General features: G+C 37.2%; 1 pseudogene; it reads right to left on the reverse strand.

The window, feature by feature from the left end:
- Positions 1-14,773: 14,773 nt before the first annotated feature.
- LOC141325786 (NLR family CARD domain-containing protein 3-like) lies at positions 14,774-17,925 on the reverse strand (annotated as a pseudogene).
- Positions 17,926-24,533: the final 6,608 nt, after the last annotated feature.

The following is a 24,533-nucleotide window of genomic DNA, read 5'->3' on the forward strand; positions in this document are numbered from 1 at the left end:
ATTCAACCCCTATTCAACATTGCTGTTTTAAGACAGTTATTTTTATGGTAAAGAACAAAATTGTCATAAAAAATTGTCTTAAGCCTTTGCAAACTTATTAAAAATGGAATTAGCTTGGGGTGTTACACATAGTATACTCTTAGCCCATGCATGTGCTGAAGGTGAGTAGCAAATATGGTAAAGTCAACAAAGCTCACACAAAATTAATAGAGAAGAAATAGTTTGCTATATTAGAAAGTCTAAAACTACATGAAGATTTCTAAGACATTACAAGTTCCTAGAGACACAGCTGGCAGCCGTATTCCTTAGATTAAAGTGTGCTGAACCAGAAAACCTTTGAGGCTGTTGAACAAAAAAAGCACAATATCATAAAATGTTTGATCAGATCAACTGAGAAAGACTTGCAATGTACAGCCAAAGACTTGCAAGATGACCCGACGAAAGGAGGAAAAATATTTCAATGCTGTGAATAAGATAAACACTAGACAAGTGTAGTCTTCATGTTGAGGAATCTGGCTGAATAACATTCTTGACAAAGAAGAACAAAAAGGCTGCTTTGAACATGCCAAAATTCATTTGGATAGACCTGTGGAGTTCTGGAAGATTGTTTTATGGAGTGATGTGTCCAAACTGGAACTTTTTGGACGTATGGATCAGCATTATGTCTGGTGCAAAAAAGACAAAGCTTATACGCAGAAGAACACCATCTCCATCATCAAACATGGAGGTGGGCCAGTCCTGTTATGGGGTTGTTTTACTGTAGCAGGAAGTGGAAAACATGACCATACAAAGGATATCATTGATTTATGAAAGTATAAGACCATTTTGGCAAACATTGTGATGCCTTTTGTGCAACGTCTGAAGCTAATAATCAATGGACTTTCCTGCAGGACAATCATCCCAAAGTATACGTTCAAATCTACTTACGCTTGGTTTAGGAATCAGTCATAGAACGTTTTAAAGTGGCCTGTTCAGTTTCCAGATTTAATTCTCATTGAAAATACATGGTTGAATTTGAAGCAAGCAGTGGCAAAGTAAAAACCAAAGATTATCAGTGATCTGAAAGCTTTTTCAGGGGAGGAATGGCCCAAGATTGCAGCAGAAAGGTGACAGAAGCATCTAAGCACTTCCAGGCAGTGTTTATTGGTGGTTTTAAAGAATAAAAGATTCTACACCTAATTTACTTTCAGGGGTTGAATAATTTTGAACATGAATGTTTAGAGCCAATTCGATTTTTTTTAATTATTCATCAACTTACGTTCTCAGAATTACTCAAGTGTATTAATAAACTTTCTTTAATAGTTTACTGATGCCTTTGTTGAATTGTTTTCACAAAATGTTGTTCTCTGCAGGAAAATGTCTTGCAGGTCAAGGGGGTTGAATAATTTTGATTGCAACTGTATATATATATATTTTTTCCTTTCTTTTTTTCCCTACCCTCTCAGTTCATCATCCATCGCTAGAAAAAAAAAAGGTTTTAATCACAGTCTTAATCTGAAATTTCCCTTGATGTTTGGAATTTTATAACCCAGAGCCTAATGAGATGCAGATATTAAAGACAGGGTTTGTCTCATTAAATGCGCTTCAAAGACTAAGATTAACTGTGAGATTTCCAGTAGTGCATCTGAGGTGAAAGTATATGTGCTGAAAGTTTGAATGAGCTCAGAAAATCACTTTTGATTTATCAGTTTTTAAACTCACCAATACATTTTCTAACAGCAATCTGAATTGAGTCAATTACAGCGAGCTCTTTTGTTCCCAGCTGGTTAGTACATTGGTTTGCAATTGCACATCTAATGGACTCTTTGGGGATGAAGTCTCAGTGTGAAGCGTGTTTTGTTAATACGGTAATTCAGAGTTTGACAGGCCTCTGTTCAGCAACTGTAAAATCAGTATCACTCCTCAAGAAGACACTCAGCAGGATGACTGCTCTTCAGCCCACAGCATGACCACAAACACTGTCTCATGTCAAACATTGAGTGGACACTGTCCACTGGACAGACACTACAAGCAGTCTGTGACGACACTTTTGGTCGTTTCCTGGGTTGCGTGTGCGTTTGTTGTTTCTGAATCTGTGCAGGTGCTCGGATGATTGCTGCGTGATTGGAAACACCGGTGTGCAGGCAGTTCTTGGTTGATAAAACTTCTCGTCGCGTGCGTCGAAAGGAGGTGGCCGTTCAGTGGAAACCTGAGACAGCTCTCCGGACTTTTTGTGCTCTGCCCGTATTGCTCGAGACGGGTTTTTAGATCTGATGGTTAAATAAAGTTTAGATGTTTTTCAACGCAAGAGTGCTCGCCTTCTCCTTATTTGCGGCGATCCTTTTGGGGTCGCAACAAATGGGGGCTCGTTCTAAATTAATAATTTTTGTTTTGGTTTTTTTGTTCTTTGGTTAAGAATGTAATTTTGGCGATTTAGTCTTAGTTGGATTTGTTTGGTAGAAAGATTTTTTGGTATTCTGAATTTGTTAGTATATTTGTAGTATATTTTTTGTAAATAGGTTTTTTTTTTTTTTTTTTTGTTAAAAACTATTGGAGAAACGAGTGCATTTGCGTTGTTAAGTGGTTTCCTTCATCACAGCTGTATCGTATTTTGGAGTGCCCTGAGATTGGTTTCGCTGATAGGATTAAGTGGCATACCCTTTTGTGGTATGTCGAAAATTTTTTTTTTTTTAGTTTGTTATTTTTGAGCAGATCGGTGGTTGGAGCTTAGTCTCGGGAGCACGCCGAGGTTTGAGAGAATCGCCAAGTAATTGGTTGTTCTTCTCAGCTTGCGGTATTAGGTGCATAAAAACCCGCCACTGTATGCTTGAAGACTAGGGTCTACTTAGTTAGATTTATGTATAGGTAGGATGTGAAACTCAATCTTCAGGGTATTTATGTATTTTTTTTTTTTTTTTTGACAGCTGTGATGGTAAGGATTTAATTTTAAAAACCTTGGATATTGAATTAGTGACTGAAAATGACTTCAATCGAGATAAGTGAATTTATTGAAAATCCGTCTGAGCAATTTTTAAATTTGTTAACGAAGGATCAATTGATTGTGATTGCAACACATTATGATATTGTCCTTTCCACGAATGATAAAAAATTGAAAGAGAATATTCGTACTGTTTTAAAAGCGGCTTTTATAAATAAAGGAATTATGTCATCTACGGCTGAATCAGGGTTGCCGGTTACTGCGTCGTCTTCGGTTGTCTTAACTTTTGAGCAACAAAAAGAGTTAGCACTTCTTCAATTGGAACATCGTAAGATAGAGTTTAAGATGGAAATTGAGAAACGAAAATTAGAACAGGAGACCGTTTTGGCACAGCAGGCCGTAGAAAATAGGAAATTGGATCTGCAGCAACAACGTTTGGACCTTATGAAAGAAGGAAAGGTAAGAACATTGTTGAGTGATGGTGATTTATATGAGGTAGCAGAGAGTGGGCCGTCAGCTACTAACTTTAATGTGGCAGCCAGTTTGCGGCTGATGCCTTTGTTTAATGAGGAGGATGTGGATACCTTTTTCGTGTTATTTGAACGAGTAGCGGATAAACTAAATTGGCCCGAAACTGAACGATGTTTAATGTTACAATGTGTTCTGACGGGTAAAGCACAGAAAGCTTATTCTGTTTTAAGCTGGGCCGATAGTCAAAATTATGACAAAGTTAAAAATGCGGTCCTTAATGCATATGAATTGGTGCCCGAGGCGTATCGCCAGAAATTTCGTGAGTTAAGAAAACGGTCCGCTCAGACACATACAGAATTGGCTCGTGAGATAGAGTTGCTGTTTACGCGTTGGTGTAATGCGTCGGCTGTCAAATCTTATGAAGATCTTGTTGATTTGATTGTCTTGGAGCAGTTTAAGAACACGCTTCCAAATCAAACCGCTATTTATATTGCAGAGCGTAATGTGTCTACTGCAGCTGAAGCGGCGGCTTTAGCTGATGAGTACGATTTGATACACAAGTCTTGTATTGATGCGAGTCGTTTGAAAAATGAATGTAGCGAAAAGGTTACTTCTCGTCTTATGCAACCTGTGAATATGCCGACAGCTACACGCTATATGAATACGAAATTTGCTGACAAAACTGATTCGGCTCTAATTTGTAATTACTGTTTAGGTTATGGGCATTGGAAGAAAGATTGTCCGGTACTTCAGTCAAAGGGTCGAAACCGTTATGCAGTGACACAGCCTACAGCGTTGGCTGCTTTAGTGCCTGCAGCCAATGACTTGAGTCTTCCTTTCCTTATGTCAAATATTAAAGGAATGAGTGAAATGGGTTGTGTAAATTCCAGTTTTTCACCTTTTGTCTCTGATGGTTTTGTGTCTCTCCCGGAAGGTGATAAAATTCCAGTTAAAATTTCACGGGACACTGGTGCCTCTGCCTCATTCATTTTGGAGTCAGTTTTGCCTTTTTCAAGGGAGACTTTTACTGGTGATTCATTGTTAATTTGTGGAATTTGATTAACTAAAATGTCTGTGCCATTGCATAGAGTTTTCCTAGATTCTGATTTAATTCAAGGAGAAGTTGCATTGGGAGTGAGACCAGCCCTTCCGGTTGTTATTTTGGGGAATAATCTGGCTGGAGAACGGGTCTGGAGGGATGCGTCTCCACCTTTAATTGTTTCATCGAAACCTGTGTCTGTGGAAGAGATTGATGAGAGTGTGCAGAGTTTACCTGATGTTTTTTCAGCATGTGTGGTTACCCGGGCTGTCAGTCGTTCAGCGGTGACTACACAGAGTGTGGACTCTTCTTCGGAGACAGGAGTTGTTTCGTGGCCGAGTACTCTTCTCTCCGTGTCACGGGGTGAGTTAATTAAGGAACAAAAGACAGATTCTACCCTGAATGCACTATTTTCACAGGTGATGTCGGATTGCAGTGCTGCCCAAGGATACTTCATTAGTGAAGGGGTCCTGATCAGGAAATGGACACCTCAGGCTAAGGCTTCCTTGAAGGAACCGGTCATTCAGGTAGTGGTGCCAACGCCATTTCGTTCGAAGGTAATAAGTCTTGCTCATGATGATTTATCGGGGCACCTTGGAGTAAAGAAGACTTACGATCGAATAATGCGTAATTTTTTTTGGCCTCGTTTGAAACGTGATGTTTCCAAATATATTAAGACCTGTCACACATGCCAGTTGTCTGGTAAACCGAATCAGAATCCAAAGCCTATTCCATTACGACCAATTCCTGTTGTGACTGAGCCGTTCAATCACTTAATTGTAGATTGTGTTGGTCCTTTACCTCGCTCTAAATCTGGTAGTGAGTATTTATTGACCATTATGTGTCAGGTCACACGGTACCCTGCTGCTTTTGCATTGCGATCGATCACATCAAAGTCTGTGTTGAAAGCTTTGTCCCAATTTATGTCTGTATTTGGAATACCTAAAATTTTACAGTCAGATCGGGGTACAAATTTCACCTCGGGAGTGTTTAAGGAAGTTTTGAGGCAACTTAATATTAAGCATAATATGTCGACAGCTTATCATCCTCAGAGCCAAGGTTCCTTAGAACGCTTCCACCAGTCACTGAAATCGCTGTTACGTGCTTATTGTACAGAATTGGAGCGAGACTGGGAGGAGGGCTTACCTTGGCTTATGTTAGCGGCCAGAGAAGCAACTCATGAGAGTACTGGGTTTAGCCCAAATGAACTTGTTTTTGGGCACACTGTCCGTGGACCATTAGCTGTCCTACGGGATGGCTGGGTTCCTTCCGATCCGCCGAAGAAGTTGGTTGAATATGTTAATGGTTTTAAAAGACGATTGTTTGAGGCTGTTAAATTGGCGAAGGTGAATGTAACACAAACGCAACAGAAAATGAAGCGTTTATATGATCGTAAAACTGAGCGCCGATCTTTAGTGTATAGCGACTCGTGGGAGGAACATCTGTCCCGAATTCAGTTTTTGTTTAAGCGCTTGAAGGAGGCTGGTCTTACCGTGAACCTAGCGAAGTGTGAGTTCGCTAGGGCCACGGTGACCTACCTGGGTAAGATCGTGGGTCATGGTGTTGTTCGACCGCTGAATGTAAAAATTGAGTCGATTGAGAAGTATCCTGCACCCTTTACCAAGCGGGAGCTAATGCGCTTCCTTGGGATGGTGGGATATTATCGAAATTTTTGTAGAAACTTTTCGGAAACTGTTGCTCCCTTGACCGATTTGTTGAAAGCATCACGTACATTTATTTGGAGTTCAGCCTGTCAACACGCCTTTAAAAAATGTGAAAGCGTTGCTTATTAGTGCTCCAGTCCTTGCCGCTCCCCAGTGGGATAGATCATTTAAAATGCATGTAGATGCTAGTGAAGTAGGAGCAGGAGCTGTCCTGTTACAGGATGATGATGAAGGAATTGAACGTCCAGTATGTTTCTTTTCGAGGAAATTTTTGTCGTATCAGTCTAACTATTCGGTTATTGAAAAAGAGGCATTGGCCTTGGTTTGGGCACTCCAGCATTTCGATGTTTATGTGGGAGGGGGAGGGAAACCTGTTGTGATTTATTGTGATCATAACCCCTTGACGTTTTTGACAACTCTTCAGAATCCTAACCAACGATTGATGCGTTGGTCGTTATTTCTGCAACCTTATAATTTGGATATCCGCCACATAAAGGGGTCGGAAAATATTTTGGCAGATGCCCTGTCCCGTGCCCCTATGTCTTGAAGTTGATGTGTTTTTTTTTTCTATGATTTGTGCTTGTTTTTTGTTTTTCTTCCCAGGGGACTAGTGCTAAGAGACGATGATGCTGTGGCTAAGGGGAGGTATATTGCACACAGTAAATCTAGCAATAAGTGCTGGGGGTTTTATCTTATGGGGGAGGGTGTGATGACACTTTTGGTCGTTTCCTGGGTTGCGTGTGCGTTTGTTGTTTCTGAATCTGTGCAGGTGCTCGGATGATTGCTGCGTGATTGGAAACACCGGTGTGCAGGCAGTTCTTGGTTGATAAAACTTCTCGTCGCGTGCGTCGAAAGGAGGTGGCCGTTCAGTGGAAACCTGAGACAGCTCTCCGGACTTTTTGTGCTCTGCCCGTATTGCTCGAGACGGGTTTTTAGATCTGATGGTTAAATAAAGTTTAGATGTTTTTCAACGCAAGAGTGCTCGTCTTCTCCTTATTTGCGGCGATCCTTTTGGGGTCGCAACACAGTCAAACCGCCTTTGTTTGTTATTGCATCAGGTTTAGAGAGTATTTCAAGAGATAAAGAATAGAAGAGAATAGAACAGGCAGATCAAGTATTCTACTTAAATTTACCGCTGTTGCCCAGGTTTTTCATTGTTTTTTGGTCCCTGTAAAGTCTAGTAGTCAGAAAAATCAACATTTTTTAAAAAAATGAAACGGTTTATTGAACCTTTAGACAATGTATTGAAAAAAATACACTTTATTTTAATGTGACCTTGTTACAGTGTAATTACATTTAAGTACTGGGTTATAATAATTATTATTCAATAATTAGGGTTAGGATTAGGGATTGGCTTAAAACAAGTGTTTGTATTACATGTCATATTTGATGCATCATGCTTTTACAGTTTATAATATAAGCCCAATATGGGTTAAATGCATCTGAAATCAAGTCTGTTTCTGAAGTGGACAGTCACTGCTGGGAAACGAAATATTCAAGTGCCAGTGTTTATCTGAGTTTTGTATGGGGTAATGACTCTTTAAAGTCTCTATAAAGTTTGGCGATAAAAGAATGTGATATTATATCACACATCTTCAGTCTGTCATCTCTAGATTATATCAGATGAGTCTTTCTGTCATTCTAAACTTATTTTCTGCTTTCTTTATAAAACAATGAATTTGTCTTTTACAAATGGGAGTACAATGAATTCATGACAGTGTTTTACACTAAAGTCTACCCATTAATGTTTTAGTGAAAAAGTCCTTAAAAAGCATCTACTGAAAAAAAATGGCATAAAGACTTTTTTAAAGAAAACTCCCAAATTTTTTGGGTGGTTCCACCACTCAGTCTCTGTTGATTGTGAGACTGTGACGTCTCTGTAGCGGCTCCTTATTCACCATCAGCTCATCCTGAGAAAACTGGACTGACGTCTAAATACTGAGAGTCCTGCAATAAAACACACAGACAGTTACAAATGAGTATGAGACAATACTGCTGTCACATCACATCAGCTGATCCAGCTCAGAAAAACATATAGTATAATTATATTACAGAGCTATGAATAAACTGATCATAGATTAATAACAGTAAATGATCAACAACTACCGTCATTTAGAAAATCTGTAAGAGATGAAAATATTCATAATATTCATAAATCAGTCATATCTCAGAATTAAACACAGTTTAAAGTACAGAGACTAATGTGGAGCTGAATTATTGTCTAATATTCTCCGATTGCACACACATGAGGACTGTTACTCAATTTAGAAACTTTAAATAAACAAACACTTACAATAGTATAATATCTCCATTTTATAATGTGGATTGTCCTTCAGATCAGAGAGTAACTTCCTACTAGAATCTCCTAGTTTATTCCCAGACAGATTCAGTTGTCTCAGGTGTGAGGGGTTTGATCTCAGAGCTGAAACCAGAGCAGCACAACCTTCATCTGAGACGCCACAATACCACAACCTGTAGAGAACAATCACACAATCTGAGTTGTAGTTGAAGTGTCTGTAGTTTATTACTGAAGCAGGAGAGGAGATATAATGACAAGCATTGCCACACTGCTGCTGATAGATTGAGGTTTATGCATGTTGATGCTCAATGGAGGTGTTTGAAACTGTCATGTGCTTCAGAACTGAACAAATACTCAGAGATAAATTTAAGATATATTTTCATAGTGAAATAAAGATGGATCTGACCACCACTGTGTCAATGCTGGTGCAGGGAAAGACTGAATGTCTTGATTGAGGTGTTTTCTTGTTTCATCTAATAATGTATTAATGAACAAAGCAGTCATCTTTTACTCCTGACATCTGAGCCTCTGAAGACGCAGATGATTAAAGTTACTTTTGTTTTAGAAAGGAAATGCGCCCGGAGATCTACATAAATGCGTCTTTGTTCACACAAATAATTTGTGATGCAGCTTCACCCACAGCAGAAGAGTATAAGGGTTTTTAATGCATATTTGCAAATCACCTTTCTTAATAATGTGCTAGTTAGCAAGTTTCGTGGCTAAATGCATCTAAAGTAAACATTACAGCTTGTCAGTCCCTACAGAAGAGAGGGGCGGGGCAAACAGAGCTCATTAACATTTAAAGGCAAATGCAACAAAACTACTCGTTCTGAAAAGGGCTAATTTTGACCAGGTAAAAAGGGTGTTTTTTACACTAACACAGAGAAATTTTAAGTAAAGTATGTTATAGACTTCTCATTAAGACCCAAATAAATCAAATCAACTTGTGGAAAATGGGCTTCCGATGACCCCTTTAAAACTGGGATTTCTGGATTTTTTTTACTACAACAGAGCATTTTCGGGTGCAATACACAGTTTGTCCTGCAGGCGACAGTAATGATGCTTGAATCTGCATATAAGTTAAAGCAGGCGTGACTCGTGGGTATACAAAGAATCAGCTGCTGCAAGAGAACGTGTAACATGAATTTCTTAAATTAAAGAAATTTATTTTGTTAATGAAATGAGATAAATGTAACAAATTTATTGTGGTAAATGTTTGATAAAACGCACTTTTGTCTTATAATTAAAATAAATGGTCTGTCATTCCTAAAGACAAATCAGCACAAATCAAGTAATTCATACAGCTTATTCTGTATATTACTGTATATTACTTGTGGGGTATTTGAGAGACCACTTTTTATTTACACATTTTCATAATTTTCCCATTTGCAGTTAAAATGAAGAGAAAAAATCCTAAGGACATAATGTCATTAATTTGAGCTGAACTTGTTTTATTAGATTATTAGTTTGCTTCTAGAGAAAACATTAATGAAAAAGTGAAAAATGACTGAAAAATAATCATAACAAATGTTAGCGTGCCTCCTAAAAGCATAAGTGGCCCCTGCCTGCCAGAAATGCATACAAACTGTTTTTGTTTGTGTTGACCAAGATTGTATTTTATCTTCAGTTGGATTTTTCACTTGATGGTATTCATGTACTTACTTCTGTAACAAATACAGAGATCATCTACATATAAACTACAGTGAAGAGCAGAACCAATGACTTTTGCAATGATCTTTATTTTAATAGTATAGCTGAGGCTGAACACTTCATATTTGCTTTAAAGGTGCCATAGAATGCATTAATACAATATTTTAAATTGTTGTCTGATATCTACATAGAAGGTATATGGCATAGGAAAGGACAAAACTTCTCCATAAACGGTTTTACAAGTCCATTTACAACCCTAGGATTTGTCCCTAGAATGTAATGGTTTGTTATTACCTTATTTAGAAGGTTCGTGAATATTAATGATGAGCTCTGCTCTGATTGGCTGTTTCCCAGAGCGGCTTATTTCAGTAGCTCACACACGGAGGAAAATATACATTTAATCATGAGCTTGAGCCACTATTAATATGCAGCTCATTGAAACTGCTGTTTTGATTGCACAATCATTTTACTTTTACTTTTGTGATCACACGTGCTCTGGTTAATGTTATACTACAGCGGCAGTACTTGCCACTGTGGTACTTTTCAGTTTAAATATGTTTTATATATTTTCCATTGCATAAGAAGGCTTTAATAATTAAACTATAGAGTGCTAATTACTGTGAAACTGTCTGAAAGGGTTAACTAAGATATTATGTGCTCAGGGCAGAAAAATGTTGCAGACTGCTGAGGATAGCACGTCCTGTTATGGCCTGCATAGATAAGAACAGATACTTTTGAAGGTTTAACAGAACGTATGAGCTGTATGTGGGTGCTGGAAAAAAACATCTGTTTTCAGAAGCACTTAGGGAACTTAGAGCGATTGAGCTTCTCCAACAGCGCTGTTGTTACTCTTGATTTCTCCTATTGCTGAACTTAATAAAACTTTAAACTTTCATTGATTGACTCCTGGACCATTTTTGAACACGCAAAGGACTATTTGAAAGTCCAACACCACATATTTTACAAGTTTAGATGCTTGTTATTGATGCTCAGGATCTGTAAATCATTCACCATCATTCGCGCAGTAATCTCTCCTTTTATGTGGTAAGTGAAATCTTATGTACTGCATTGTAACAGGCTACCGCTAGTAATAAGCTAACCATGTCCCTTCAGTGGCTGGCTTTATTTTATAAGAACACCTTATTTGTTTTCCTTGACTTTCTGAGTACAGACACCAACCCATCCCTGCACTTAACATCCCCTGCACAACCTGGAACATAACATTTATTCCTGTGATCTGCCATTTTCGTTATTGTCCTAGCTTTTGTTTTTTCACAATAGCTTAGATGCAGAACTTCGTTTGATTGAGCTAAGCAAATGTTGGGGGCATAACTATTCATGATCCTGAGACTATTACGTCATAGTCGCTGTTATGCTAGGATTAGCCTACTTTTCAGTGGTCTTTTGTAAACACCAGATTTCTATAAGGAGGAGGAGGAGGAAACAGCGGTGTTTGAGACTCACGGTATGTCATGTCCATGTACAAAAATGTTATTATTCAACTATGACAAGGTAAATACAGTTTTCCATTCTATGGCACCTTCCTGTGGGAGTTATATGATCTTACCGCAGTATCTGCAGTTTACAGTGAGGATTCTGTAGTACATCAGAAAGCAGCTTCACTGAATCTCCTACTTTATTCCTAGACAGATACAGTTCTCTCAGGTGTGAGGGGTTTGATCTCAGAGCTGAAGCCAGAGCAGCACAACCTTCATCTGTGACGCCACAATTACTCAACCTGTAGAGAACAACAACACACTCTTCAGTCTCTCAGATCAGATCAGTTTAGCTGTGAATCCATTATTAAAGATAAAGTACAAACTTAAAGCACAAATGAATGTTTGATTGATCATTGGACAGAAGTCTAAATTGTCACAGAAGACAAAACATGATCATTAAACATCCAAAGTCTCATTCAAGGAATATAAATATTTAGCTGATATAGATATGTCTCTTTTAATGCTAAATCTGTTTTATTAATGACACTATTCACTACTTAGATCTGTATTAGTATGGTGGAGATATTGTGTGTGTGTGTGTGTGTGTGTGTGTGTGTGTGTGTGTGTGTGTGTGTGTGTGTGTGTGTGTGTGTGTGTGTGTGTGTGTGTGTGTGTGTGTTTTACAGGTTTCTCCTCCATCATCAAAGATAGTAAAATCTGGGATCACCCTCATTGTGAGATATTATTTGTGTATCGCATTCCATTACAAAACATTACGCAATAACATCTATCCATTTTCCAATCTGCTTTATCCTCTGCAGGTTTGGGGCTGGAGTCTATTCCAGCATCTCAGGTCTCAGGTGAGGGACTCTCTGAATGAATGGCCAGTTCATCACAGGACTCACAAACAGACACACAAACATCCACACCTGTGTTTTCTGTCTTATGTGTTCAGATTTACCATTGTGTTTAAAATTTATTTTGTGGTTGGATTTGTAGTTTTGTTCTTTAAAAATGTTCTAAGTTTTCAAATTTATTTCAAATACAGTTTACTTTACAGTGAGTCATATATGATCTTACCACAGTGTCTTCAGTTTACAGTGAGGATTCTGTAGTACATCAGAAAGCAGCTTCACTGAATCTCCTAGTTTATTCCACGACAGACACAATTCTCTCAGGTGTGAGGGGTTTGATCTCAGAGCTGAAGTCAGAGCAGCACAACCTTCATCTGTGACGCCACAATCACTCAACCTGTAGAGAACAATCACACACTGTTCACTCTCTCAGATCAGAACAGTTTAGCTGTGAATCCATTATTAAAGATAAAGTACAAACTTAAAGCACAAATCAATGTTTGATTGATCATTGGACAGAAGTCTAAAATGTCACAAAACACTAAACATGATCATAAAACATTGAAAAAAGGTCTCATTCAAGCATGATAAATAACATTTCCTGTATGCACTATATCTGTATTTTAAGCAAAATATCTGTCTTATGCAGATCTGTCCTGATGGTATTATGCACAAAATAGCATGTGTGAGTCATATATGATCTTACTGCAGTATCTTCAGTTTACAGTGAGGATTCTGTAGTACATCAGAAAGCAGCTTCACTGAATCTCCTACTTTATTCTCAGACAGATTCAGTTCTCTCAGGTGTGAGGGGTTTGATCTCAGAGCTGAAGCCAGAGCAGCACAACCTTCATCTGTGACGCCACAATCACTCAACCTGTAGAGAGATGAAAATCATACAGGTGAAACACTATCAAACAACTTGCTGTCATAAACAACAACTCGCAATTCCAATATAATTAAATAAATTCATACCTTGAGAAAATAAAAAATGCCCATGTAAGTTTCATGGGAAAATTAACACTTACACACACACACACACACACACACACACACACACACACACACAGAAGTGAAGACTGGATTAAATCAGCATTTATCTATTAATTAGGTAAAATTTTATTGTTATTGAGTAACCGTTAAATTAATGTTATTCCTCTTCTAACTGTTTTAACAATAATCCACACGTTGGACCGTGAACTGTCAGATAGTTCATGTGTTTAATATAAGTTTGAGTCTAGCGTTTGTCATTCCAGATGCCATTCTGTAAAATGCATACATACATATATATATATACCACTTTAGCAGACCACTAAAATAATAACTACAGCACTTAGAATTTAGGAGCTTTTAACTTTGATTTTCTTAATGTTTTACCAGTGAAGTGATTGTTCTCATTGATACTTACTGAACTGATCTGGATTCTTTAATCACAGGCAGCAACTTCTGAAGAACTTTCATATTTCCAGTCTTATTATTTACTTTAACAAATTTATCAAGACGAAACTCATTCAGTTCCTCTTCTGATGTCAACAACACAAAAACTACAGCTGACCACTGAGATGAAGAGAGATTGGCTGCACCTAAATTTCCAGATTTCAGATACTGTTGTATTTCCTCCACTAGTGAACGATCACCCAGTTCATTCAGACAGTGGAACAGATTGATGGATTTCTCTGGAGAGTCAATGGTCCTGATCTTCATCTTGATGAACTCAGCTGTTTTCTCATTGCTGTCAGAGCTGCTTCTTTTAATCTTCATTATTCGTTGTAGGAGAATCTGATGAGACTCCACTGACAAACCCAGAAGGAATCTTAGGAAAAGATCCAGATGTCCATTTTTACTCTGTAGAGCCTCATCCACAGCACTCTGATGCAGCTCAGATAATGAAACATGTTGAAAAAAAAACTTCACTTTAGACCGATATCTCTGTTTGGTGATTTGGTGAATCATATTTCTGCTGTGGTTTGTCCTGGAGAGGTGCACATATAGAGCTGCTAGATGTTCCTGAATGCTCAGATGAACAAAGCAGAAGACTTTCCCCTGATACAAGCCAAACTCCTCTCTGAAGATCTGAGTGCACAATCCTGAGTACACTGATGCTTCTGTCTCATCAATGCCACACTCTCTCAGGTCTTCCTCATAGAAGATCAGGTTGCCTTTCACAAGGTGCTCAAAGGCCACTTTCCCCAGTTTGAGGATCATGTCTTCATCTGTCACCTTCTTCTTATAGTCCTTCTCACGTTTGATGTTGGTCTGAAGGATCAGAAAGTGTGTGTACATTTGAGTGAGAGTCTTGGGAATCTCTCCACTCTCTGCTTGACTCAACATCTTCTCTAGAACAGCGGCTGAGATCCAGCAGAACACTGGGATGTGGCACATGATGTAGAGGCTCCTGGATGACTTCAGGTGTGAGATGATCCTGTTGGCCAGACTCTGATCACTGATTCTCTTCCTGAAGTATTCCTGCTTCTGTGGCTCATTGAATCCTCGTACCTCTGTCACTCGATGGACACACTCAGAGGGGACGAGATCAGCTGCTGCTGGTCTGGAGGTGATCCAGATGAGAGCAGAGGGAAGCAGATTCCCCACAATGAGGTTCATCAGCAGCACATCCACTGAGGCTGATTCAGATATATTACACAGTTTCACTTTACTCTTAAAGTCCAGAGACAGACGACACTCATCCAGACCATCAAAGATGAACAGCATTTTATATTCATCACCGGATATTTCAATTTCTTTAGTTTCAGGAAAAAAGACATGAAGAAGATCTGAAAGACTGAGTGTTTTGTTCTTCATTAGATTGATTTCTCTGAAAGGAAGTGGAAATATGAGCTGGACGTCCTGATTCTCTTTCCCTTCAGCCCAGTCCAGGATGAACTTCTGCACAGAGACTGTTTTTCCAATGCCAGCGACTCCCTTTGTCAGCACAGTTCTGATGGCTTTGTCTTGTCCAGGTAAAGGTCTAAAGATGTGATTGCATTTGATGGCTGTGTCCTCTGTTGCTGCTCTCCTGGATTGTGTCTCAATCTGTCTCACCTCATGCTCATTACTGATCTCTCCACTCTCACTCTCTGTGATGTAGAGCTCTGTGTAGATCTCATTCAGGAGTGTTGGCTTTCCCTGCAACGCTGTTCCCTCATACTGACACTCAAACTTCTTCATCAGATTTGATCTAAACGTGTTGAGAACTTTATGCCTGGAAAATTAAAACACCACATTATTACATGAGTTACAGAGGTAAATGTATTATTTTTTTCAGTGTTATGAGACACTGAACATATCATATTGTTTATGAAATGTGTCAGTTATTAATGATGTATTTGAGTAATGTGTGATGATGCACTGCATTAAAAAAATCCCAGTTTACCTTACACCAGGATACGTGCTGTCTTGTGGTTGATTCATAAGCTGGTCATATTTCTTACAGATGGGTTTTGTTACTGATCTGGGTGGCAGGATTGACCTTAAATCAAGAATCAAAGACTCTAACATTGGTGACATTTTTCTCAGATTTCTTAGATTTTTATAAAAATGAATTATTAATTAATTTAAAATATCATACTATAATCAGATCTATTACAAAACAATTTAATAATGGAGAGTAAACCTTGTGTCATCACTCTTAAAATCAATTGGACGATCCAAAGAAGCATCACTCCTCATAGACACACAGCTGGGCTCTGGTTCAGATTTCTTCTGATGATCTGAACTATAACAAAGAATCCTTTGAATTACTGTATAAATATTAACTGTTAATGTACAAAAATATTACATTCACAAGCTAAAGTTCTTTCATAGACGCATAACAACTAATATGAATACCATAATAACATGAATACCTAATATAAAACAAAAACACAAGATAAATATGACACACAGCTCTGACTCTGTTCTCTTCTGCTGAACACATTTAATGACATTCATGTAAGGAGGTTATATTGTATTTTGTTTAAAAAAAAATATTTGTTTCGCTCACAGGCAGCATTTAAAAACATCATTACTCCTGTAGAACCCTCACATAAAAGTTGATGTATTTCACATATTTACAATATGTTTAGTGGACTTCCATGTTTAAAAAGTTGTTGTTAAGCATTAACATATGTTTATGTTGAAATGTTATTAATTTAGTTTTTACAGTTTTCATAATCCGCCTTTAAATGTTTGTTTCTCAGTTTATTCATCGCCCATTAAGGGGTGTAAATCAAGATATTTTTACATATACACTCTGTGGCCTATAGACTTAATACTTTGTAGCCTATTTTAGAAAATCAGTTCAATACTTTAAACTTTTAAATTACAATTTATTGTAAATCATTAAATTATTATTCATTTAGTTAGCAATACTGAATTTAGTTTTAGCTTAACAATACATAGATTTTTTTCAGGCATGTATATACACATACACACACACTGTATATGTATCTATGAAATAAGAAATTCAACAAAAACACATGCAAACTTGAGTATAAAAACCTACAAAAACATATATTCTTTGCATATGTGTTTTTGTTTAGTATCGTATTTTATGCATCAAGATTGTATGGCTCATATATGCAATTAATTACAATGCATTGATTGTTGAGAGATCATGTCATGTCATGTTCAACATTTACTTTTAAGCTTACAAAAAATAAACATTAATCGTTTTTTAACATACAAAAATTACATATGCATAATCAGCAAAACCCAAGCTGGACATGTTCAACTTGAATTATTACTAACAATATAAAAGTTATTCTTACATTCACAATATAAAAAATATGGAGTGCATGACCTATCAAGCAGAGGGCATGAAGTAGATCATGTACAACAGGTTTATGAGCAAAGTTTTGATAATGTTAATAATTTATAGGCCCTAGATATTTGTGTATTAAATACGATTCAGTAGGCCAACATATTCATAAATTGACATTATTGTTTAACACATTATTACGAAAAATATTTACATTTGTTTTAGCTAAAATATTGTAACACAGATTGCCAAACAAGCATTCTGTTTTCAATCAGTTTTTACACGCAAAAAGGCGACATGGGGGATACATTAAAATGTAAAAATAAAACTATTTTTTAATAAATAAATAAATATATATATCACTAATTTGTATTATCTGTGTTCTAATAAAATCGAAATAGCAATTAATTAATTTCCTGATGCCTCTATTGTCCTGACCTTTTTAGGGTTAATATAGGCCTATCTAATCAAAGTACCTGCATCCTGGAGAAACATCTTCATCTCGGGGTGTTTGTGGGTCATCCATGATGAAGCAGAACAGACAGAAGAGTGAGATCTCCAACACTTACTCTGGGTGGAAATGACAAACAAATAATTCAGCTGAACGGATCCTGAGAGTCGGAGAAACAGCAGAACGACGGTGATGTTCACTCAAATACACAATGATAATCTTATGTGAACACAAATGATCAAATGAATCACACGAAACAGCAACGAAACCACTTAATTTCCTTACAAATAAAGATATCAAACACATATTAAAGAAAACACGTCCTTCCGGAGAAATATGAAAGCGAAAGTTACCTGCAGCGTCGACTCACCTGCGCGTCCTCTGCCAGTGGCGTCACATGCATTCTCTACGCGCAACACTATCTGTGGATCCCAGTTTTGTGTTTGCACTGCTCTACTGTACACCATTACACAGCGCTCTGTCTGTTGTTAGGAAAACAATGTTTAGGTAAAAGTGACATGTTTAGGCTGCTGTCTCTCTAACGCTCGTCAATGTCAAAATTACTGAGATGGCCAATCAAGTAAAAGTGGGCGGGGTTTGTTGTTCACTGACACAGAGCGCACATTCCTGTGATTTAAACAGTTTTTTCGTAAATATGGATATTATAATTTATGCGATTTATGTAATTTTTATGTAATCTGAAAGTGACAAGACAAGAAACGTTATAACAAAAAACGCTTTTCCATATACAAATAAAAGTGGATGTGTGCATATTTTAAATATTATTTGCAAATAGTTCCGAATGATTACTTCCCAACCAGAATTTGAACTAGAATTGACTTACTGTTGCATTTCTTTATGATTTTAAAACATTGGACATGTGTTTGTAACATTTGTTTTTGGTTAGCAAGTAAAACTTTTCTTTGTGAAAATAGAACATTTTAGGTTTGCAGAAATCAGATCATTCCCTTGTCCTCTTTCCTCAGGACTATATTATATATAGTCATTATTAATTATAATTATAGTAATACATCACTATATTACTCTGCTGTACTTCAATAATCATTCAATACTCCTGTGACCCTTTATATAAGATACACTTTGGATGAATAACAGCAAAATTGTCAATACCAGATACATTTAACAATAAGCAAATTATAAGCAATAGCACAAAAAAGCAGGATGTTCATGTGCAGAAATTGAATAATCAAATGTAAACTAAAATTGCATTGTTTTCATTAGACATAGAGTGATCCTTGTGAACACAAATGTTATTCAGTCATGAGCAATGAGTGTTGTTCTTGTTGTCAATGGATTAATATAAAAGCTAAACAAAACAAAGATAAACAAATGATAAAGCTTGGCTTAATAAATATTAGATCCCTTTCTTTCCCTTTAGTAAATGATATGATCACCGATCATAACCTAGATGTGCTCTGTTTGACAGAAACCTGGCTAAAACCAGATGATTACATTATTTTAAATGAGTCAACCCCTCAAGATTACTGTTATGAGCATGAGCCGCATCCAAAAGCTAAAAAGTATTAGGTGTTGCTATAATTTATAGTGATATTTTCAGTATTTCTCAGAGGTTTGGTTTCAAGTATGATAAGTCTGAAGTAATGATGCTTCATATAACATTATCTAGAGTAATAAGTGTTGATGATAAATCCTCTGTGGCTACTGTATACAGGCCACCAGCGCACCATGAAGACTTTTATTAAAGAATTTGCTGATATTCTATTTGAGCTAGTGATGGTCGCAGATAAAGTCTTAATTGTTGGTGATTTTAATATTCATGTTGACAATGAAAAATATGCATTGGGATCAGCATTATAGACATAACATTTTTTTTGAAAACACGTCAGGATCTACTTATTGTCGTAAACATACTTTAGATTTAATACGATCAACACCAAATTGATGTTAATGGCATAGAAATTCTGCAGCAGAGTGATGATATCTCAGATCATTATCTAGTCTCTTGTGTATATTCTCCATATAGCTAAAGCTGCAAATTCAGCTCCTTGTAACAAATATGGTTGAACCATCACTTCTAATGCAAAAGACTGCTTTCTAAATAATCTTCCTGAGCTGTCTCAATTCCTCAGCATATCCAATAGCTCAGAAAATCTTGATGATGTAAAAAAAACTATTGACTCTGTTTTTTCCACCACTTCAGACACTGTTGCTCTCCTACGCTTAAGGAAGATTAAAGAAAGCAGTCAGACACTGTGGTATAACAAGCTCACTCATGCCCTAAAGAGAGCAGCCCGGGAAATGGAGCACAGCTGGAAGAAAACGAAACTAGAGGTGCTTCACATTGCATGGAAGAAAAGTATTTCTATTATAGAAAAGCTCCAAAAACTGCTAGATCTGCTTACTTTCCATCTCTTTTAGAAGAAAACAAACACAACCCCAGGTTTTTATTCAGTACAGTGGCTAATTTAACCAAAATAAATAATCAGCAAACATAGACATTGCCCAACAGCACAGCAGTAATGACTTTATGACTTTCTTTAATTCCAATATCGATACTATTAGAGATAAAACTACAACCATAGCCGTCAGCTGAAGTATCACATCAGATAGTGTGCTAGATCCCCTGAGGAACAATTCCACTCATTTTCTGCTATAGGAGAGGAAGAATTGAATAAACTTGTTAAATCATCTAAACCAACAACATGTACATGTTTGTTAGACTCTATACCATCTAAGCTACTAAAAAAGGTGCTTTCAGAAGTTATAGATCCTCTTCTGCTTATTATTATTATTATTTGTCATTGTCATTTAGGATATGCCCCAAAAACCTTTAAACTGGCTGTTATTAAGCCTCTCATTACAAAATCACAACTTGATCTCAAATAATTAATTAATTACAGACTGAAACTGAAAAGGTATCCTCACAACTTCAATTGTATCTGTGAGGATTTACAGTCAGGATTTAGACCGTACCATAGTACTGAGAGCATCTTTGGATGGTCAGAGCAGGGTCCAGTCAAAGTGTCCAGTGTTGCAGATGCAGCCTGCATGCAAACACAAGTTACTGAAGAGACACTGGTTTCAGAGCGTCTGAAAGCCTTCTGGTCAAATAGAGTCTCTTGAGTATCACCATGAAGAAGACATACAGTCTTGAGGAAGAGGAGGCTCTTCACAAGTTTAAAAAGACAACTTAGTACAAAGATGAACAATATGAAGTTGAGCTGCTGTGGCGACCTGACAAGCCAGAACTCCCAGATAATGACAGGATTGCAAAGAAAAGATTTGAGGTCCTTAAGAGAAGGTTACAAATATTACATTCCTCATCATGCTGTTCTCTGTGAAGATCAGGTAACAACAAGCTCAGAGTAGTGCTTGATTCTTCATCACATGACACTGGCTCTCCATCACTTAATGACTGTCTTATTACTGGTCCTAACCTGAACCCAGATCTGCTCATTATATTAATAAAAATCAGACTGCAAAATCTCGATTGCACTGACAGCAGATATCAAAAAGGATTTCTTGCAGATTTATTTTGCTGAGAAGAACAGAGATGTGTTGTGTTTCCTCTGGCTCTCTGCACCGCCTCATGAAGACTCATGTGAGAAGCTGCGTGTGTTATGGATGATGAGGGTGGTGTTTGGAGTCTCTCCAGCCCATTTCTCCTCTCCGCAACTGTCAGAAAACATTTGAAGGAATATAAAGGCCAGCTTCATGAGGTAGTGAAGATAATAAACGAATCTCTTTATGTGGATGACTTCATCTCAAGTGCAAGTGATGCTGAGAATGCTTTCTCCATAACTGCTGATGCCAAACAGATTATGTCCACAGCTGGCATGGACCTTTGTAAAAGAATGATAAACTGTCGATGTAGAAGAAATGAAAGATAACGATGAATGACCTTGCACCAGAGACAGAGAAACCAGGATCAGAGAGTTTGTGTCAAACTGAGTGACTAAAATACAGTCCTTAACCAACCCTGCAATGTGATCTCACTGTAAAGGCAAAGCCAATCCAGCAGATCTCCTCACAAGAGGCCTGACTGTATCTAACCTGTAAAAGAGCAAACTGTGGTGGAAAGGACCTTCATTTCTGACTACACTGAATCTGTGAGAGAGTGATGAAGATCAAAGTGATGAAGAAGATGTGAGTAATGAACTAAAACAAGTTCAGCAGATCACTGTGCAACTCAGCAGCAGCAGCGACCAAAGTGAAATGAAGCCTGTGCTAGATTTACTGAAGTACAGTAAACTGAAGAAGGTATTGCGGGTCACTGCTTGGATTAAGAGGTTTGTGCACAATACAAGTTCAAGCTCAAGAGATGAGGTGAGTTGAACTGCTGAAGAAATGTTTGAGGCTGAGAAGTACTGGACCAAAGTGACACACGTTTGCAGCTTTAGTCATGAGGTTAGTTTGATAAAGGCTGGTGAAACCCTGAACTCAGATTAAAAAAAAAAAAAAAAAAAAAAACTTTTTCTCGGTGCCGATGAATTCCTGTGTGTTGGAGGCAGACTGCAACAGTTGGACTTCAGTTACAGAGAAAAACATCTATGGATTCTACCTAGCAAAGGCAGATATTGTGAGCTGCTGGTTCATTACAACCATGAACTTACCATGCATTCTGGTCTGAGAGACACTCTTGTACAAATCAGAATTAGACATTGGATTTTGGGAAGCTGACAACTTATAAAAACTGTTCTGACTAAATGTATATTTTGCGACACACGACTAACTTTACTGCCACCAAAACCATTCTCTGCAGACCATGATCATCTCACTGTGAGTAAGGAGGAGATGACAAGGAGGTGGAGATACAGAAACAGACTCTTGACCAATCTGTGGAATCACTGGAGAAAAGACTATTTGCTAGACCTGAAATCTGCACATTCCTGCAGCCCACAGAAACCTAGTGAGTTGAAGATGAGTGACATTGCTCTCAACGGAGATGCCAACATGCCAAGACAAACATGGAAATTAGGAAAAATGGAAGAGCTTCTTTCCTGACAGAGATGTATCCGTATCCAGAAGGACTCTGTTAAGAAAGACCTGTTCAGTTTATATATCCTTAAGATATTGATGAGCAGTTGTTCTTTAGGGGAGAGGATGTTGTGAAATAAATTAGATTAATATTAGTTATAAATGCTTGGTATAATGTTTGATGAATTGTTTTTCAATAATAAGAACTGAAACTGTTAATATAGTGATTTATTGAGCCGTTAGTCTTTAAGAATAGTTGCTCATAATGCTGTTCAGTTCTGAGAGTGTGATAGAATAAAAAGAACTGAGTATGTGTGTGAACACAAAGTGAATTCATCCCTGTATAAATCCTAAACGAAACTTCAGTAAAGCAGTTCTTTTGTTTTTAATTCAAGTCGTCATGATTCATTATTGCTTACTAAAGCTGGGTACACACCACAAGACAATCGGCTGATTTTGGGCCAATTTCTCCCCTTTCGACAATCCTAGGTAATGTCTGATTATGTTGGTAGTTCTAAAGATTATTTTATCAGATGTCCTTGTGGTGTAAGGTGTGTTAAGAGTGACTGAATCTGCTTGGAAGAACGTTGAAGGCGCCCCGATCGCGAACATGTTGAATATTTATGATTGGAAATCCTGATGTATGGGGGAATAAATAATACAATACATATTTCCATAACAAAACAAAATGATTATCAATATTTTGTACAATAAAAAAAATCACAGATATTTTGCCAAAATAGTTTTACAAAAAGGACAATGCCAAAATAAATGTTTCAGGGCAACTGACATAAAAAGGAGCAACTAAAATCAATTTCAGATTTTAATTTGACCAAATAATATTTTTCTGGGTAAATCCTGTGTATAATTTTGAATGAAACTTCCTTAACCCTTTTTGTAATTACAGTAAATATTGATTAGGTATTAACCAAACCTTTCTCCAAACAATATTGTCTGTCAATTGATTTCAATATGAATAAACAAAGCTTGAAAATAAAAAATAAAGCTCTTGAAGAACTGTTGTGTGACATTTATTCTCAAGTCTCAAGACATTTTGTGAGATTCCCCATGTTCACAATCGGGACTCTGGTTGAAGATCTGTTGGTGTGTGGTGTGGTGTCTTTGTCATCGTGGCAAACCACACACTATGGGAGCAAAATGATTTTTTCACCTCATGTTTGTGGTCTTTCACATTTTGAAGATCTTATAAGATTTGAATTTTTTTTTAGTGCATACCTAGCCTAAGCAAAGGATTGAAAAAGGGAAAGTGAAACCAAAAAAAAAAAAACAGTTTATGTCAGTTGCCTCAAAATATAGCTACGTGCCAACAATGCGCCTAAACACTCCTCGTATTCAGACTAACACGCCCATGGGCACACGAATGGACACCAATGCATTGGTTATTTAAACGATGTGGCACAGGACATGAAAACGAAGACTAGCACAAAATACTTTGGTCATGCCTGGTGCCGCTTTGTGCTGGGTGTATGAGAGTTCCCAGAGTGTGGAAACAAGAATGAAAGGAAAAACAGCATAAGCAAACAAAAATAATAAAAACACAAGCAGAAAATGTCTGAGAGCACAAAAACAGAGAAATACAACCAAAGAAAACACGATTTTGTATTTTTATTTCAGTTTTGTGCAATATGATATAAAATATTAACATTTTTGATTTTGCTTATTATTTTTTGATCTGAGTCCATTATTCGCTATTCTGAAAACTTTGCTTTTATTTTTTTAAATTTAGAGCAATATATTTGTGTTTTTATATTGTGGTTTCATGCATATTTTATTTAATTTTTATGTGTGACTGCAATACTTTTGCTGTAAAATTTATCCCATTATGTCTAAAATATAAAAACAAGGAGAAGCCTAAGTAGTTAACAGACAGTACAAGCAGTCAAATCATCTTGTTTGTTATTGCATCAGGTTTAGAGAGTATTTCAGGGGTTCATGTATCAAGAAATACAGAGGAGAAATAGAACAGTCAGATCAAGTATTCTACTTAAATTTACCTCTGTTGCCAGGTTATTCATTCTTTTTTTGACCCTG

The sequence above is a fragment of the Garra rufa genome, chromosome 2 (genome assembly GCF_049309525.1).
Source record: "Garra rufa chromosome 2, GarRuf1.0, whole genome shotgun sequence".
Lineage (NCBI taxonomy): Eukaryota > Metazoa > Chordata > Actinopteri > Cypriniformes > Cyprinidae > Garra > Garra rufa.